Source organism: Rattus norvegicus, chromosome 1 (assembly GCF_036323735.1).
Source record: "Rattus norvegicus strain BN/NHsdMcwi chromosome 1, GRCr8, whole genome shotgun sequence".
Classification (NCBI taxonomy): domain Eukaryota; kingdom Metazoa; phylum Chordata; class Mammalia; order Rodentia; family Muridae; genus Rattus; species Rattus norvegicus.
In genome coordinates, this window is record NC_086019.1 from 22,276,616 (window position 1) to 22,294,493 (window position 17,878).

General features: G+C 43.1%; 1 pseudogene; it reads left to right on the forward strand.

The window, feature by feature from the left end:
- Window positions 1-13,209: 13,209 nt before the first annotated feature.
- LOC120100398 (U2 spliceosomal RNA) lies at window positions 13,210-13,358 on the forward strand (annotated as a pseudogene).
- The last annotated feature ends 4,520 nt before the right edge of the window (window positions 13,359-17,878 follow it).

Genomic DNA, 17,878 nt, shown 5'->3' on the forward strand with positions numbered 1-17,878 from the left:
GAGCAACTGCCACACACTTGGAAGTTCTGAAAGGTCATTTGTTTTTGCACCAAGAGATTTAAATAAATAATGATGATGGAAAAAGACTATCGTGAGAGACAGGGAGGGGAGGAGGAGCAAGAATGGGAGAAGAGAGAATGTTTTGGTATTTTATTTGGTATTGTCCTGAATAAAGACCTTGGAGCTCAGGTCCTTCAATAGACCTTTTACTAGATTATAAATAGAGTGTAAAGTTGAGAAGACGATGTCTCTGAGTCAAATTGTATATGAATGTGAGACATATCTGTACAGGAAAGGAAAAGAGCTGCTTTTGTGAGTGTCCTGGTTCTGCTTTATCTGTCACTGTCCTGTTTATTATATTCTATTACATGCACATATCTGACAACAGCATAGTGAGAGTATTAGTTTATATGAGCCAAACATCATAAAATGAAGCCTAGTTTAAAGACACCATTTTTACCCTAAGCAAGAGTTGAGCCTTTGAGTCTTGAACCAGGATTTAGAGTGGAAGGAAGAAACCATTAACTGACCACCACCATGAACTATGGTGCTGAATCTTAATATTTACTGTATAATTTTTTTCAAAATTGAGTAGCATTCAACTTCCAACCAAGCACTGTGTACCTACCCTGGGTAAGCCCCAGAGATACAAAGATATATCGGCATGAGGTCCCTGTCCAGGAGAAGCTGGCAGACTTGCCCTTTACCTTTCAAAGTGCAATCAATTCTGCTCAGAGTAAAACAAGCATAGGAGCCCCAAACTGTGGACCTTCCCTTAGAAAGAGGCTCTGAGATGAGGAGGCTGGTGTCTGTAGAGGCCCTGTCATCAACGTCACCATCACCGTCACCACCATCATCATCATTGTCACCACCACCACCACCACCACCACCACTATCATCATCATTGTCACCACCACCACCACCACCATGATCATCATTGTCACCACCACCACCACCACCATCATCACTGTCACCACCACCACCACCATCACCATCACTGTCACCACCACCACCACCACCACCACCACCATCATCATTGTCACCACCACCACCACCATCATCACTGTCACCACCACCACCACCACCATCACCATCACTGTCACCACCACCGCCACCACCACCACCATCATTATCACCACCACCACCACCATCATCATTGTCACCACCACCACCACCACCACCACCACCACTATCATCATCATCAATGTCATTTATTTTGGGGACAGGGTCTCAGCTGTCCCAGGCTGGTCTCAATCTCACCGAGATTGACCTTGAGTCACGGGTTATGCACCACCACCCTGAACTTTCTGTTGTTTGTTGCAGCAATGAAAGCCAGGGGTGGTGATACATGCCTATCGACCAGCACTTTGGAGGCAGATGTGGAAGAATCAGGAGGCTAGCCTAGGTTACACGAGATCCTGTCTTAGAAAACACAGACACAGACACAGACACAGACACACACACACACACACACACACACACACACACAGACACACATACACACACAGAGAGACAGACAGACACACACACACGAGAGAGAGAGAGAGAGAGAGAGAGAGAGAGAGAGAGAGAGAGAGAGAGAGAGAGGGAGAGAGAGAGAAATTTTCCCCATGAGTGTCATTAAGTTTTTGAGAGGGTATAGACTACCTGCCTTTATGCATTTAATGGGGATAAACCTGGAGGAAAATGTCACCCAGTTTCACGCCAGTGACCATTTCTTAATCATAGCTTCTGCTTAGGAAGCTGGTGAAGGTGAGGCGAGTCTCCTGAGGGGGCCCTGCCACTGAAGTGGCAATTTCAGGGGGCCCCTGAACCACCAACAGCATCTGGCCACCAGCAGATTAACCTTGTCCTAGAAGTTTGCTCTTGTCAAATGCAGATGTGGCAATATTGACGCAGCAAATATTTTTAGAGCACCTGCACTGCCCAAAATCTCCATGTGAGAACACAGTTGCGCACTTCAGTCATCCTTTTGGACAATTCTGATGCATGCATGGGTTTACAACACACTGGCTTATATCAAGCATGTGCTGGTCTCCGTCTCTGTCCCCAGCGGTTCTGACTTACTTTGTCTGATGTGGAAGTTCAAACATGAGCGCATTGCACACTCCTCTTAGCCGTTCTTACGTAGGCCAAGAAGGGATCCTGTGTTTGAAGATGGGAGGTGTTGTGTGTGGTTTAGATGAACATTTCTAGTCTTACGAAGGGGAAATTCTTCTATTCACACTGACATGTTTATGGCCCCTGCATGCAGGAATACACTAGGACAGTGGCTCCACTTCAATCAGTGGGGTATTTTGGATATACGTTCCAGCCTATGTGCACCAATTACTATACTGAGTACAGAAGGACTTTAGATGTATTTATTTTTGTTAGTCTCTCCACTAGAGTTGTGAGGTTTTTTAATAAAATACCATCCCCGTGTGCTTCTTGTGAAACTAGAGGAGAGAAAATCCACTCTGGGGTGGCGTCTTTTAACTTCCAATTGCTGTCCTGAGTGGAGATAGATCAATTTTTGTTACTAATCAGCCACTCTGCTAACAGTTTCTTTGAGACACATTGATTTCACAACTAGTGGAGAAATCTTTGCTCTGAGCAGTCTCTAGGCTTAGGATTCACACCAGAAGCAGTTTTTGCAAGTCATCGCTGTCTGAAATGGTTGCATGAAGCCACTGCCTTGCCTCGCAAGCAAGCACAAATACACACACAGACAGTGTGTGTGTGTGTGTGTGTGTGTGTGTGCACGAATGTGTGTACTTAAAAATAACAGTCATTGTTTCATTGAGCATTTATCACAGACAGGTACTGGACTGAACATATTAACCAGTCTACCCTTCTCAAGAATCAGGTTATGAACATGTCTCACATTCGAATTCTGACCTTGCACTACATCATAAAGCCTTGTATCGAATGACGATGTCCAGAGTCCTGAGATTGATATTCTACTCATGTGGATCGCTGTGTATGGATGAAGACTCAGCCGGCTGAACTCGACACTCTTGCAGCTGAGCGTAACCCACATCCTCTCTCTATTTCTGGATCCCATGAAAGCAGCCCCTATATAAAGCTGACAATTGACTCTCATTGAACAGCAGTTGTATGAGGACCCTATAAACATGGTGTATTACTGGATTCAAGTGACAAGGAACAGAATGCTGGTTTAAGGGCCCTAGGTATCTCGTGGCATGTTGAAGGAAGGTTCATCATATTTTTAAGGCTACCTGTTGAGGCCAGATGGCTGTGATATCGCTTCATTGTGTATCTACAAGTCACTTTTACCTGATAATGATTTAGGAATTACTGCTTATGAATGGTAATTTGCAAACTTTCGATTTTATAATATTTAATTACACAGGTCCTTCTTGTCATTACAGGGAAGATATAGGAAGTAATTAAGTGACAGTTTCTGAAGTAAGAAAAGTATCAAGCAAAAATGATAACATAATTTGGATCCAGTAATCCTTCCTCTTTTTTCTCCTCCTTCCCTCCTCCCTTCCCTCTTCCTCTTTCTTTCTCTTTCCCTCCTCCCTTCCTTCCTCTCCTGAGATAAAATTTTACTGAGCCCTGGATGGCCTAGAACTTGTTATGTAGAAGAGGCTGGTCTCAAACTCAGAGAGTTTCAAGTCTCTGCTTCTCAAGTGCTGAGATTAAAGTGCTGCTGTAAGAAGGAAAATTAGCCTCTCCCAGTGATGAGCTCTTTTATTGGTTCTCCAATGCAATGGTCGTTCCTGAATCCACACACACAAGCAACAAAAACCAACTAAGCAAGTTGAATTTACATTTATTTGTGCATTCACATCCGTGTGTGTGTGTGTGTGTGTGTGTGTGTGTGTGTGTGTAACAACAATAATCAAAGAAAAGAGACTATCAAATCGAGAGAGGGGAATGGGAAGGGTTTAAGGGAAGAAAGAGAGTGAAAAGAAATTAGTTTCAAGTAATAACATACTTAAAAATAATTGATTTGAATGGTAAGTGTCTAGTTTTACTCTCCATAAGTAACTGTGTAAATACATATAGACTTTACAGGTAAGTTAATTCTTCTTGAAACTCTGGGGTTCCAGCTCAGAAGTTAGAGCCCAGTGAGTCTTAGGTGATGGGCACTCTGAAATCTAGGAAAACAAGGTTTCCAGGCCCACCCACTCAGAGAAACCACTTCTCTGTCTTTCACAGTAGTCAACTGCTGTATCCATTTGGTTCATGCTTCGGGATGTTAGCTCCCTTCCCCAACTCTCTTCCCTGGAAACTTTGTCCTTTTCAGCACAGGCAAGCTTATTAGTTTATGGTATCTCAAGACAGAAAGTCTCCTTTAAGCATTTAAAATTCATTATTTGTTTATTTTCTCCCATGGTTTTAGGCTAAGAAGAGTCTGATTTGAAGGGAATGTAAATATAATACAGCCAGAACCAGTTTACAACTCCAACTAAAATGTGCACACACATAACACACTTTACACACATAAGAACACACACACACACAAGCCAGTTTGACAAATACACAAGCAATGTTGTCTGATTATAATTGGATATAGGTGAACATTAATACAGACTTTGAGTTTCCTGGAAAATACAGGCAAAAACCAACTGGTTCTGTAGCATTCACTGTCCAGGAAAGACGGTCTCCAAAGCCTGCCATGTAATATTACTCCAGCAATAGTCTCTCGAGGGATGTGGATAAAGTTTCTACATGATTGCTTCTTGAATCCATACAAACAAACCAGTTTCATGATTCTGAGACATTATCCAGGGATAGCAGTCTCTGCTGAATCAAGAAATCCAAGGATAGTTTTAGCTTTTCATCATAAACCATGATGGCATTAAACAGCAGAAAGACAGAGAACTGTATCATCAATTATCCATCTAACAAGAGAGACAGATATGAAATGTGTTTTTTTTTAATGAAAGGACAGTCAAATACCATAAAATCAGCCAAGCAGTGGGCTTAACAGTTTTCACTTTGCAGATCTTGTACATAAAACTAGGTTTTCTGAATGAAAGTGTGGGACTGCTACAGACTTGCTTTTGATGACTGTCTAAGGGTCAACTTGTACCTTTCATGGTTACATGCTTATCTACAACAGAACGGGACAAGATGTGCTCAGAATACACAGTAAGATACAGTTGAACTAAAAATAAGTCTATTCAATCTGCACTCATCAGTTAGAATCAGGCATGTCGAGTTTAGAAAAACAGTAATACACAATTGGATATCAAACGATGTTCATCGTCTGGAGAACATTTTAATATCACAAACACTAATCAAACACCAGAGATTAGATCACATCTGTTAATGTTCTTCAAGATGAGCAAAGCACGCTGTTTCCTGTAGAGATGGGTAATTCCTGTGTCAACCTGACTGCTAACGCCAGTCAGGGATGTTTAAGGAAGAGCTGGGCCCAGGGATGGGTGAAGAAAGACCTCCCCTGGTGGGTGGACATCCTTCGGTCCTTTGTGGCAGAGTAGAGATGAGAAGAAGGAAGAATGTCAAGTATCTTTCGAAGCCCATCTTCTCAGGCCATTAAGCTTGGGCAGGGCTTAAATTATCTCTTCTATCTTCCTCAGATTTTGAGTTTGACTGACAACCATGTTGGTTTTCCCAGTTTGTAATTGGAGGACCACTGGATCCAATCTTGATAATAAATGTATTTCTATAAATGTATGTATGTGCACACACATATTCTCTCTCTCTCTCTCTCTCTCTCTCTCTCTCTCTCTCTCTCTCTTTTTCTCTCTCAAACACACACACACACACACACAACTAGTACTATTTTGCTGGAAAGTTCTGATTAACACTTAAACTCATTTTGGTATTATTTGATAAACTACCAAATGCTTTTAGTAGGACAAAAGAAAAAAATTAGTCCTCTGATATAGAGCAGATAGGATACAACCTGTAGAACAACCTGCAGCTGGCTGGAGATTCTTTAAGAATGGAGACCCTAACATGCTTCCTGGAAAGTACTTTTGAAAAAAATGGAATGGCATAGAGGATTTCTCCTCCCTTTCTATCAGGCCTTCTGAAATATTGTCATACAGTATTCATGAGTAAATATGTAATAGCTATTAAAATATTTAATGAATAACTTAAAGTTGCCCTAAGATTGAGAATTGTATTTCAGTGTGGTGGTGGTGGTGGTGGTGGTAGTGGTGGTGTGTGTGTGTGTGTGTGTGTGTGTGTGTGTGTGTGTCTGTGTCTGTGTTTGTGTCTCTGTCTGTGTGTGTGCAGGTACTAGCACTTACGTAGAGGCTGTGGAGGATGCCTGAAGTTCTTATCACTTTCCATCGTGTGCCTCTGAGACAGAATCTCTCACTAAACACAGAGCTCATCCTTTTGGTGAGGCTGGCCAGTCAATGAGTTTCCCGGGCAACAGGCACTTGTGGCCATGCCTAGCTTTTAGGTTGGTCCTGAATTCAGTTCCTACACTTGCACAGCAATGGCTCTCTCACTCTGAGTCACCTCCATGGCCAACAGAAAATACCCTCCCATGAGACATTCACACATTCCTGTTTGTAACATTTACTCCTGGCTGGGGAGCTGGTTCAGTTATCAGGGGACTTGCTCACAACCAGAACGACCTGAGTTCTGGTTCTCAGAAAGCACGCACACAGCTGGGTGTGGTGATCAGCACTTGTGTCTCCAGTGGTGGCAAAATGAGAGGTGAGTGAAGGTGAAGGCATGTGGACCTCCGGAAGCTCATGGACCTGCTGGCCCAACTGACACGGCAGAGTTCCAAGCCAATGAGAGACTCTGCTGGTAGGACAGAAGGCTCCTGGTGACCAGGATCAGAGGTTCTCCTCTGACCTCCACATCTGCACCATCCACACATCTGCACACGTGGACCCCTCGCGCAATAGCACTCCATCATATCTCCTTGTGGTCTCTCCTGAAAGAATTTCAAGTGCCCTACCCTTAATGACAGCTTTGCTTTGAGAGACACAGCATCTGAGTGCCTCCACAGTTGCCTAGAAAATCTTCAAAACAGTGGGATTCCCCAGAATGGCAATGGCAACTGTATTTCTTGATAGCTCTGCTAGTTATGCAAAACCAAGGTAATTTAATAAATTGTTTTATTTTTTAAAACACGAATAAATGTCACCATCAGTTCACTTCTATCGGATTTATAAAAATAGGGTTTATTTCATTAAAACCTACTAGAATTCTATCTTACCATCCCTTACCTTCCTGCCAAGAAAGATTCCTGATCATGTAGCTTTTGTTGATGGCCCCATTTCCTATCCAAAGCTTGCTCCGTGCCAGCCGTGGTCCCCTATCTGGCTGTTGGTCCACACTGGTTGCCATGGAGGCTTCAGGATCTGTTAGAATTGCTGTGGACTTGGATGTCTTCATTTGTTGCCCAGCTGTGCTGGGAAGAAATCTTTCTGCCCCTCATCTGTGCCCAAGCACTGCCCCTGCCCTGTTTCTGGATTTTTCCAGGGGGAGCTAGGAAGAGAGAACTGTCTCCTGGTCTCCGGGTCGGAGAGGAATTTGTAAAGCTTTATTGTCTTGGAAAAAAATTATTTTCTTTTTCTATTTCTGAACTTAAATATTTTTGTCTGGACTCGAGTTCCTTATTTCAACTATATATTCTCCTCTCCAGAGTTTTAGGAAATGAACATTGGAAAAGATTTTAAAAACACATCAAGTTCTCTACGCAGCTGCCTCCCTCTGATCCTGACTGTGTGGGGGAGTAAAAAGAGAAAAATAAACTAGCATCGCAAAATGTGGCCCTCCCTTACCCGAACTCAGTGTTGTAGAGATTCTCAGACTTGCTTTTGCTCTATGAGGAGTAGTGAGTCGGGGTCCGGATGCTTCGTACCGCCCAAAGTGGTGTTGTCAAATGTTTGCTTGCTGGAGTGGTGCCTCACGGCATGCTATTTTAAGCAGAGTTGAACCAGCCAACAGAATTCAGAAAGAACTAGAAAGGGTGAGCTTGTTCAGTAGTAAGCCTCAGAGGCTGAAAACATTCTAGGATTGTACGGAGGATAGAAGCTTCCAGAACTAGGCCTAGGCTAGCAGACTGAGGCAGTAAGGCTTGGAGATGACAATTAATACAGGAGAATAAAAGTTAGTATTGCGACTTTTCATATATATCACATTTCAAATACATAATAAAATAAAAACCAGTGGCCAGTAAGTATTTTGAAAATTCTAAGCTGTAGAACATACTTGTCATCAATAAAGTACATTAATCAAGAAATAATTAATATATATATCTCATTTAACGTCACATTTTTCTGTTTTTATTAACAATTAAAAGTGAGTAGCAAAAACATCTGGCTATTTGAAATTTAGGAAGTGTGGAACTAGTGATCCACACTTGACATGACCAGCATCCTTCTGGGTCAGAAGCTGTCAGACTGACATCAGCCATCCTGACCAAGGCATGAATGTGAACAAAACTGTACACCAAGCTGACGGCTAAAGTGCACTAAGACTTAACCCTTCCTCTGGGACACGAGGATGGTTGCTTCTTGGCAGGGTTAATCTTTAGTCAGTCTCTGCCCTCCGCTCCTTTCTTACCCGCTGCCAATAAATGAAACGAAGATGTGAAATTAAGGAGTGATGGGAATCTGCCCAGTCACCACCACTCTTTAAGAATCTCTGAATAAAATTCACCCATGAAACAAGCTGGAGTCAAGGAAGCCCTGGCCACACACGTCCAAGTATATTTCTATTAAGCCAAAAGATCACTGTGATGGGTTTGAATATCCTTGGCCCGGGGAGTGGCACTATTAAGAGGTGAGGCCTTGTTGAAGGAAGTGTGTCATTCATTGTAAGGATGGGCTTTGCCACCCTCCTCTTAGCCGCCTTCTGAACAAGATGCCAGAACTCTCAGCTCCTCCTGCTCCATGCCTGCCTGGATGCTGCCGTGCTCCCAACTTGACAATAATGGACTGGACCTCTGAGCAGGGAAGCCAGCCCCAATTCAGTGTTGTCCTTATAAGAGTTGCTTTGGTCATGGTGTCCTTTTACAGCAATGAAAACCTAACTAAGATGACTGTGTAGAATTTTTTAAAGACAGTGCTAGAAGATCAAATGATAGATCTACTCTGTGCACTGTGTTTTAAGACTCACGTTAAATACACACGTTAAATGCACGTTGCCGACAAGACAAACACAATGGTTGGGAAATCATTTAGATGTATGTGGTCCGATAACTTGAGTCACTGTCTCGCAATCAGCCTTTCAAACCTGTCATTTGTATCATTTTAGAAGTAAGCCTATTGCAGTCTATACTGTTATGGCATAACAGCTCAATGCTTACCTCTCAACACACACACACACACACACACACACACACACACACACACACACGAGAGAGAGAGAGAGAGAGAGAGAGAGAGAGAGAGAGAGAGAGAGAATAGCTACAAAGCTCTCATATAAGAAACCTTAGAAAGCAAAAAAAAAAATCTGTATACACAGATTTGGATTATAAGAGATATGTAACGGGGTGGAATATAGGAAACGGACCTCCAGGGAGTGACATGTTTGTTACCATTTCCCTGCAAAAGTCATCATGATAAGCAACAAAACACCATGACCCATAGGCAAGGCAAGAACATAAACTGTACGTGTGTACATGATAATATCTGGGTGCCAAGATGATTAACTTCTGTTCCTCAAGAGAGGCGTGGCCCCTCAGAACAAGTGACTCTGGAGGAGATCACAAACCACTTCTCCCTGCTGTCTACAGCCAACAACACACAAAGCCAGCCACGGGTTGGTGGGTCTTTGGTGGAGTGGTGTCCTGACAGCACTCTGCTCTGTGAGGAACCCACAGCAGACTCATTCCCTGGCCAGGCTGGATTTGCTGGGGGTCATTCTTTGAGCTGTGAGCGCCCTCCCATTCAGAAGTCATGCTTCTGTGTCTCCCCAGAAATCTGTACTGACCCAGCAGGAATCTAGTTAAGGGGATATCGGATGTGTACGACCGCAGCACTGTCTCGCTTACATTTGCCGTGACGGTGTCTGCTGTATTCAAAATGTGTGCCCGTAAGCTACTACGTTATTGGAAGATACATAAAGCAGCATTTTCTTGATTGAGTTCACTGTTCAGACATCTTGTTCAGATTGCCCGTTGTCTAAACTAGTATCGGTTAGTAAGCTTTCTCTTAGTAGACTTTCCCTGGTTATAAGAGAGCCCTTCCTCCTATCTGAAGGGAGACACTAGTCTCACAGGGACAGCAGAAGGCATTCAAGTTCAATGAAAACGCCCCTGATTGAGACACGGGTGCAACTTAACCCTGTACATGGGCACCTTCTGTTTTTATAGTCTATACTTATTTTAAGGAATTAAATATTGGTTGGGGAACTTTGGTTCATTCAATTTTATAGCCAAAATGAAGAAAAACAGAAGTTTAGGAATATGCTATTATTTCCAAAAATACATATATTTAACATATGCGTTTTGATGAGTTTGAGCATATGCTTGGATCGGTGATGTCTCCACAGGTTGAGCACCTGCTCACCAAGTATAAGAACCTGGGCTGGGTCCCCAGGGCCAACTTTTTCAAGGTATGGAACATAGCGACCACTACGAGAGAGAACTATTTTTAAGCATTGTAAACCAAAACCAAACGCTTAAAGAAAAAAAATGTTTACAACATATCCAAGCAGTAAAGCGTGTATAGCTTTAAGGTGAAAAGCGGTTTTGTTTAATTATTACTACTATTTTCCTACATCTTTGTGTGCGTTCACACATGTGAAAGAGAGGGCGCATGCCACTTCTCAAGACTGGAAGTCAAAAGACATCTTGAACTGTAAATCCTCACTTTGCACTGGGTTTGAGACTGTCCACTGCTTCCTAAGTCATACTAGCTGTCTCTCTGTGTCTGGAAATCCTTTTCTTCCAGCTCGATGTTTCCGGGGGCAGGGGGAGGGGCGCTGAGATCACAGACATGCGCACTACTGCATGTGGATGTCTAAACACCAGCTGTCAGATTTGTTCCACGAACGTTTGACTCCCTGAGGCCTGAAAGGAGCTTTGAAACAGTTAACTAAAATTACAGGAAAAGAGAAAATGAGCCTGAGACTTAAAAAAAAACATTTGAAGAAGAAATGTATATGCCAGATAAATTACTAAAAATAAAAGCCAGATTTCTGATGACCAGAAACGAAGTTCAAGTAAAGAAAGGCAAAATTATGCCCTTGTTAGGCTGTAAGATCAGTGTGAATGATTTGCAGATGAACAGAAACAAACAAACAAACAAAAGAATGGTGTGTGTGTGTGTGTGTGTGTGTGTGTGTGTGTGTGTACACGCATGCATGCACATACACATACATATACGTCTTAGCTTTGTCTGCTGAAAAAACCTAGAAACAATAATTTTCTGGGTATTCTGGCAAACAGATCTGGTTTCTGCCTATCTTTTTTTAAATACAGGAGAATGATAGGTTTTTTCTTTGCTGGTAGAATGAGCTAATTCAAGCCAGATTTACACGTGTGTGTGTGTGTGTGTGTGTGTGTGTGTGTGTGTGTGTGTGTGTGTGTTCAGGTTTATTGGGAAACTGCTCTTGGGCAGGTGACTTCACAGGACCCAAGGAAGGAGGACAGGGAAGTCTCCAAGGGAAAGGAGGAAGAGGGGGGAGAAAAAGAAAGAAAGGAAGAGAGAAGAGAAGGGAAGAGAAGAGGGAAACTAAAATGTCTAGACTATATAGGAAGGAGTCTCAGGAGAAGAGTAGCCCAGTCCTTGGGCTGGAAAGTTCATGGTTAGGGAGAGGGTATACCACATAGGGACTGAGGGATGCTGGGAGAACCTGAAAGCCAGGCCTGCTTCAGTGTATAAAATGTACACTTCTGCCCCTTAGCTCAGGGTCTGAAAGGCATTCCTTGGACAATGGATGCTTCCATGTCTAGGAAGGGGAGCCAAAGATGAACCTTGTAGAACTAGAAAGCAAGGCATTGCTGAATATACGTAGATCATGTAAGATAAGAGCTAGCTTCAGATATTGCTAAGTGGACTAGAGAGACTGCTTGGTCACTAGGAGCCAGCACTGCTCTTGCAGGGGACCAAGGTTCAGTCCCCAGCACCCACATTAGAACGATTGCCACCACCCAGCTTCAGGGGGTAAGTGGCATCTCTAGACTCTGGGCACAACTGTATTCATGTGCACAGCCAACACCTCAAATACACACAAGTAAACATAATAAAAATAATAAAAACTTTAAAGCCTGATAAAGTCTGGGGTAATGGGAAAGCAAAAGAAACGGGAGCAGTGGTTCCTATCATTCCTCATGGAATAAATCAAGTCTGCACAAATCCACAGTGATCCAAACCATTGACAAGGTAAACAAGTGGGGAGAAATTCTTCTGAGCAGAGAGAATTCCAACCAACCTATGTAAAAAAAATTATTGAAACAGACAACTAGCCTTTGGCGAGCATCGTAATGATCTTTAGAGTTGAGAATTGTCAGCAGACGCTGAGATTGGTAGGTCAGAGTGTTGAGAAAAATTAAAATGAACAAACTGTGCCAAAGTAAATGGGACTAGAGGGATGGACAGTTTTGTGCACATCAGTTAATGCTCTTGAATGTATGTCAAAGGTCTTAGGGACGAGCCCTGAGCAGTTTACTGGATAGTGATGCCTTCCACACCATTGTTTAATAAAATAAGAGAAGGCTAGGGAGACGGCTTCAGTGAGTCAGGTACTTGCTGTAAAAGCAAGAGGAACTGAGTTCAAATCCAGGGCAATCACATAAAAGTTGGGTATGCGTTAATCACAAGTATGGGAGGAGAAAGACCACAGCCATGTACGTCTATAAACACCAGCACGGTGTGTGTAGAGAAAGGTGGATCCCAGGAGCTCACTGGACATCCAACTTACCCAGAACACATGGTCCCAGGTTCAGTGAGAGATACTGTCTGAAAAAATAATTAATTAAGGTGGAACAAAAAAGAAAGATTCTGATATCTTCCTGTGGCTTGTGCATGGCCAAGCATGAGGACGTGTGCCTCACCAACCCCTGCCACCACATACTTGTGCATATACCACACGCACGTGCATGCGCGTGTGCGCAGACACACACACACGTGCACACACGCACACACACGGGGAAGAAAGAAAAGATAAACGCAATAACTACTGGGAGAAGGAAGTATGCCAACAAACATTTGAACAAGAACTGAATAAAAAGTTTATCAAACAGACAATTGAAGGAAAATTAGTGAACCAGGAAGCAAGTTATGAAGTGTTATTCAGAATCTGATGGGGATCGCTTCTCGGCCTTTTGGCTAAGATCAAGTGTAGAATCTGATGGGAAATGACAAAGGGAATTAAAAAAGGAAGTGAGACAGATGAGGGTAGAGAGTCTAACTAAAGCTAACATGTGAATATATTTATATTTATTTTATATATCACTTAAATTATATTTTATTTAAATTATTTAAAATGACTTATATCATTTTAAATACACATTTATCTATTCATATGGAAAGCAGAATGAATAGACTATACTTTTGGTTTCCCTTAACAATTAAAGAAATTTATATCAACATCGACTAATATAGATAGACTGAAAAAAATCCTCAGCAAAAAGTCTTGAAGTTTCTCCCCAAAGTAGGATTCAGCACATTTATCATTTTATTGACCAAGAAAAGAGGAACGCATGACCCACCACACATCAGTTTTCGTTTCTAGAAGATTTAGAATCCCGTGAATCTTTTCAAAGTGGCAAAACTCATTTCTAAGAATCTTACAAATCTTGTGTGGGGAAGGTAGACATGAGAACATGGAAACTGCACAGAAGAAGAAGAAGAAGCCCAAATTATGTTCTCCTCGATCAGTTCTAGCCGCAAGTGGTTTGATTGCCTTGGTCAGGACACCCCACCTCAGTCCACAGGCTGCATTTAAGGCCATACACCGCAGTCTTACGGCTCCGGTGCCCTAGTCATGAGTGCCAGGCACCAAGTACTCCTGGCATTTCTAGACACAGTTTGGAGCATCTCCATATATGGTCACGAGTGCTTCTGTTGTCTTCCTCCTATTGCAGACCTCTACTGAGGACCCGCAGCTGGAACCTCCAAAAGGAGAGAAAGTCTTGTATCCTGACACCAAGGTTGTGGTTCCGGGCATGGATGACCACATTTGCAGACTTCAGGGGTCAAAGTGGGTAGAGCTCCCTCCTTGGTTTGTGGACCTCTGTCCTACGTGGCTTCCCCTGTGCAGCTTGGCTCACGGAGAGACCAGCGGCGCTGGTCTTCCGCGTTCTATTTCTTGTAGCCTCCACCCTGCTGTGAACCTTGCTCCACATCTGGGTGAGTCAGGAGAGAAGGGGAAGAGAGGTCTGCCGTTACACAGCTAGGAACCAGCATGAGTCAGATGTCTAGAGCGAGGCTTCTCTAGCTGCTTACTCTGCTCTAGAAACTCCTCCTCCTCAGAGGATTAGGAGAGTTCCTTCCAGAGACCGATGAGATTTGAAGGTCTCTACAAGCTCACTGTCCCAGGGGCCATCTAAACTAGCTGTACGGAGTTTCAGGAGTCCACACACCAAGTAGAATGCGCCTCTGAAATCACCCATCATTTTCCAACTCTCTATAGGTGTGGCAAGAAGCCTGAGTTTTACCTGTAAAAGGTCCTGTCTGTCGGCTGGCTGATTCAAAAGCCATAAAAAAAAAATTATGGGCCACAGTTTGGAGCATCAAAGAGGAGCAGGCAGACTGCAAGGAATGTTTACTTTTTTAGACGCTCTAATCATGAAACCTTAAAACCCATTTTCCTAACTGGCTGAAATGCATTCTTTGTGATGTCTCCAGAGAGGACGACGTGGCAGAAGCACAGGGGCAGAGGCAGGGAGAACATCAGTGAAGGCAGAGGGTTAGAATGGGGTGCCTGTAAGCCAAACACCTCGAAAGATTGCCAGAAAAACACCAGAAACTGGGGATAGGCAAAGGACTACTGTACACCGATACAGGGAGCCTGGCTCTGCCTTCAAATACCGACAATTTTGAAATGCCCAGTTTGTGGTACAGAGCAAGCTGGGTGGATACGAGGTCTGTGTTCCTAAGAATTGAATCTTTAAAGCTCAGTGTGCGTCCCCCACCCTAAGGAAAGACTTGGGGTGGGAAAAGTGAGCTCTGCCAGGACCTAGACAGATGAACTCTTCTTCCTCCTGAGGAGTGGTTCTCAAGCTTCCTAATGCTTTGACTTTAGTACAGTTCCTATGTTATAATGGCCCCTACCATCAAATTATTTTTGTTGTTACAGTGTAACTATAATTTTGCTAGTTATAAATCATATTGTAAGTAACCGGGCTTTCTGGTGGTTTTAGGGTGACCCCTGTGAAAGGGTCATTCAACTCCAAAGGGAATTGTGAACCACAGGTTGAGAACCACCGCCTTAGATGGTCTGAGAACACAGCTTTGGGGATTGAAGAAGACAGTCCTTTGGAAGACTAGACAATCTTAGGCAACGGTGCTTGCCACCAAGCCGGACAACCCGAGTCTGATTCTCAGAACCCATACAGTAGGGTAGAACCCCCATAGGAGCTCTGGTGTGTGCTTCCCAGCACACACACACACACAAAGTGAATGGATTTTTTTTAATTAAGCAAGAAATACAGTTTACACAAGAAGGCAAGGATCGTTGTATGTCTGCATGAGGTCACCAAGAGTGGGAGCTGACCAGACCAGCTCATCTTCCAAAAGGAAGTCAGGGAACAGAAGACGCTTACAAAGCAAGGCAAGGCTATACTGTTAGGAAATGAGACATTGTTCAGACTTCTTAGAATCATGCTGTATTAGCCACCATTGCTGTCTTTATATGGATGACTGATCCAGGAGCTGTGCAGCTTTGGGCTGAGATTTCTTCTGGGCTGACACAGATCTTGGTTAAGCTTCCTTGTTTTTCTTTTGATTCCTCAGTGACCCAGAAAGGGCAAACAATATATTTATGTTTGATGGTTTAGATGACTCCGTCTACAGCTTGACTTGGGCACTGAGTGGACGGTCTATGTAAGGAGAAGGCAGGGAGGCAGGGGATGTTTTAATAGGGATGATGGCTGATGTTCATGGAGATACGAGGAACAGCAAAGACCCAAGGAAAACAGCCAAGAAATGGTTGAGCTTTACTTTATCAGCCAGTTTTGACCAATCAGTCAAATGATGAGAAATCACCTTTGCCTGAGGGAAAACTTTCAGGAAAACCTTTGGTGATGAGGTTTGACAGCGAATTCCTGTGAATTAGTGTATTAAGCTAGTGAACATCATAGTGTGGTTTTCAAAACACACCCACCGACTCATTCTACATACATGAGAACCTTATATAAGTAAATATAAGATCATGGGATTTTGAAAGGGAGGAGCACCTGTTCCTTTCGTGCAGCCCTAGCGTCCATCAGAAGCCCTACTGACAAGGCTTTATGGATTGATGCAGCCACAGGCGAGGAAGCCGGGGCACTGAGGAAACTGAATGGAGCAGTGTGTGGTTTATAACAGGACCTAGGGATATGATGGAGACAGCTCAATGGTAGCATGGGGAGGCTGTCCATTGGGTGTTGCTGAGGAAACTGGTAGGGATAAAGGAGAGATGGGGGGTTTAAACAATACACATAAAAGGGAGGTGGATAAAAACAGCAGTCAGCAGTCGCTGTGAATAGCAAATTCTCCGGGCCTGCATCTGAGGCTTGAATTCAAGCCCAGCATCTTTCTTGTAGGCAAACAATCCACTCCTGAAAGGCTTTTTGTTCTCTTCTTTTTACCTTTGGGGCAGGTTCTGTATTACCTGCCCTGGCTTTGAACTAGATCTATAGCCCTGGCAGTTGTTGAACCTGTGATCCCCCAGCCTCACACTCCCAAATAGCTGGAATTACAGACCAGCACCAAGAGGTCCAAAGAAAGATAAAATTTAAATTAAATAAAAGGTGTAGAAGTATTGCCAGGCAGCCGCGTCATATGCCTTTAATCCCAGCACTCAGGGGGCAAAGGCAGATTGATCTCTGGGAGCTTAAGGTTAGCCTAGTCTACAAGAACTGGTTCTGGGGTGGTCAGAGCCACACAGAGAAAACTTGTCTCAAAAAAGTGAACAAAAATATAGAGGTGCACACTTGTGATCTGGGAAGCAGGTAAAACTTGAACTTCCAAAGATCATGGTGAACATTCCTCAGCTGCCCCCTTGAAAATTAAGGATTGTCAATAATGGCATGCACAAAGCTGTTCGGTTCTTGACAGACAAAGAAAAGTCATCCACAGTGTCAAGTTCATTAGAGGTTAATACTTAGGCTATATTAGGTAAGGTGTTAAGGCCACGATTCAGGAGACCAAAGCAGGAGGACCAAATGTTCAAGGATAGGCATCAAATATCTAGGAAGATTCTGCCTCACATAAATCAATTTCGAAAGCTGTAACCATATATTTAGATTATATCAGCGAAACATAGTAAATATGGAAAATATATTTGGAAAGGAAGCATGGAAATGGTCCTGAGGGACTTTGGCTTCTTGATTAATTCATTCAATAAACGCAAGACATTTTTTCAATCAATAAAGTCAATGTTTATTTTTGTATTGGACTAATCTATATGTACTGATAGGAGAGGGGACAGAATTTCTGTCTTGAAGTTTTTAATTCTGAGTATTTTTTGTTCTTGGTTAAAGAAATTTACATCTAACATGTGGGCTTTCTTTTTAAAATGAAAACCAGGTAACTTTGTAGCTGGGAGAATAATTGGTTGTGTTTCCTCTAAATTAATACTTTTAAAAATAGTTCTTTAGTGTTGGGAGTGGCTTACCCGTGGACTGCATCACCCATGTGAAGGTCAGAGGTCAGCTTGCAGGAGTTGACTCTTTCCTTCCACCATATGGGTTCTGTGGGTCAAACTCAGGTCATCGGGCTTGGTGTTAGGGCTTTGGCGGCTGGCCTCTCTCATCTGTCTTAGATCTCAGGGG